Below are 2725 nucleotides of genomic sequence, written 5' to 3' on the forward strand. Positions count from 1 at the left end.
AGATCCCCTATGATCCTGAGATCATCTTGACACCTTTAACCTTGATAAGGGGACATTGAAGTGAATGGAAATTAATTGGAAGTCACTACAGGGTAATTAGCTCATGTGTTTAAGATGCCATGCACAAATAAGGATGCACCTTGTACCATTGATGTGGTAAGTCACTACTTGAAAGAAGATGAGTCAGCTAGGAAGAAGCAAAAGTCTGGTGGAAAAGGCATTCCAGTGGTCACGCTAGAGTGCACACCAACATATAGATTCTTTGTTATGCTACTGGCAAGGTTCTGAACCCCAAGGACAGTATTAATATCAATCAATTTTTATATACCAGTGTACTGTAGCAGACGACCAAAGTTAAATCATAGGACTTGTTCAAAGCCTGATATGTCTCGTAGTTTCTCTCTACTGGGTCAACTGCATGCCACCACATATGTTGATACCATTACGGAGGGGTGTAACTTCCATCTAGTTAGGATGGAATTCACTTGTGGATTCCAAAGGACAAATGACGGAGGCCTAAGCATCAGACTCCAGTACAAAAATGGTCGTGCTAAAGGAACAACTGCAACAAACTAAGGCAAAAGTTGTGCTACTCAAGAAAGGAAGAGTAGAATGGGGGAAACAAATACTGTATTTTCAAATTGACCAAAATCAGAGTGCCAAAATGATATCTATCCTCCATCGAAAGATAGACATTCTGACGGCTGAAAATGCAATAATGGAAGAAGAGAAAAAGATTAGCCAACAAGCGGTGGAAATGTTTAAAACACAGTTGAACTTAAAAGGAGTTGACTATAGAACACTTCATGAATCTCACAACCGCATGAAGAAAGGTATACTTGAAAATTATATATATCAATCTCTGGTAGACATTGTGGATGCATATGGAGACCTGAGCCTATATCTAGCTGATCTGCAACAGGTTAATGAGTCAATCCAATCTAATCTACAAAAAAAAAACAAAGGAATACATCACTACACTGGTTAATGAAGCCATGATGGAGTTCCTCAAAAACCAGAAGGCACAAGATGAAGATTACGACAAGGATGAGGAGGAGGAGCCTGAGGATACCCACCGACCAGAACAAGGAAGACGATGATGATGACCGTCTATCATCTCCTCCATCAGTAGGGTCAGCAAAGCAGGTGGATCAAAGGCCAATGATGAGTGACGTTTTGATGACCATAAAGAGGGAATGTGGAGGGACAACCATAAGCATTGTAAAAGCCAGGTCCAAACTCCTCCAAACAACAGACACATCAAAATAACCAGCACCAATCAAGATTGCAGTCTGGAACAATAAGGTAAGCAGTGTATGCCTGACTCGAGTTCTGACCATCATTACTCCACCGAGCTGTTGATGTTAAGCAAGAGTTTGAGAAAGCAAAAAGCACTACACATTTAGGAGTTCCTCCACGATGAAACCATCTACTATGATCTAGAGAGATTCTAGATGATTTATAATGATGCCAGAAGGATGGTCAATGATTGGAAGATGATGAGAATCATATCATAATCAACAAGTCTGCCAGTTGCCTTCTCACCCTAGCAGTGTCCAGGTGTTAGAGAGAGAGCTAGAATGGCGTATCACTAGTGATGATCTAGCAGTTAACCCCCACATCAAAAACACTTCCACTAAAAATTTGTAAGCTCTAGGATTACAATTGGAAATGCTCTTAGGAACTAATCCCACCTATCAGTGCATGAAGGACATTTATGCTCACTTATACCAGCATGAGCGACACATTGTAAATATGCTCAACTCTACCACCTTGAGCAGTACCTGGAATAACTAAGACTTTTAGACCATTTAGAATATTACTTGAAGCTTTGGGACTAACGTCTTGATCATTTAGTGGCTTAGTTGCCTGAATCTGAATTTTATACCATGTATTTTTAATGGCAACTTGGACGTACTTGTTCAAGGCCAGAAACCCAATTCCATAGGTTCTTGAGATTTAGGCCTCTTTCTTGGGATGCCACCATTTTGTCCAATAGGTTGGCATACTTCTGTTCCTCTTGACTCATTTGTCCTATGTTGATACTGCTTTATGAAACAGGTCCTACGATTGTAGTAGGGGCTGATGGAGCCTTTGTTTTGTCTCCTTTGAGAAGAGGTTGTTTTTGTCTATGGGTGCCTTGTGTTTGAGTTTCCAATAGCAATTTTGGAACGCACCTTGTCGTTTGTCTCTTTGTGATAGTCATTTAAATTCTTCCCTTTTGCTTTATAACTTGATGGACACTAGGCTTTGGTATCAATACCTTATTATTTTCGTTGTAGAAGCCTTGCTTTTGTAGTTGAAGATGAGATATCCATCTAGAGGTTGTAGCCCACTTGACTGTGATTGGCTTCTATTGGATCTTGGTTCTGTTGGCTTGCCTTTGTGTGGAGCCTTGTGTGACATGACTGGTCTTCATTGTTCCAGGCTGAGCTCCTACTTTTGGTAACCATATTTGAGTGTTATTGTCTTAAAATCCATGTGCTTCAAGTAGCTTGATTGGAATCATCGGCTGCTTCACGTGGCTTTGTTGGGTAGCTTGGTTGAAGTCTGACTTTGGTTCCCATACTTGTTGCATTGCTTGTTTCTTTGAACATCTTTTCTTTGGCCCTTTGCGGTTGTTCCTTCTCCTGAGTGAGGTGTTTGTCTTCCATTGAAAGCCTGACTTTCTCTTTGTAGAATCGTTCTCTTGAGGTGAGTAGGTCCACGCTATTACTTTAGGATT

The sequence above is a fragment of the Adiantum capillus-veneris genome, chromosome 1 (genome assembly GCF_014529385.1).
Source record: "Adiantum capillus-veneris isolate H3 chromosome 1, ASM1452938v2, whole genome shotgun sequence".
NCBI classification, from domain to species: Eukaryota; Viridiplantae; Streptophyta; class Polypodiopsida; order Polypodiales; family Pteridaceae; genus Adiantum; species Adiantum capillus-veneris.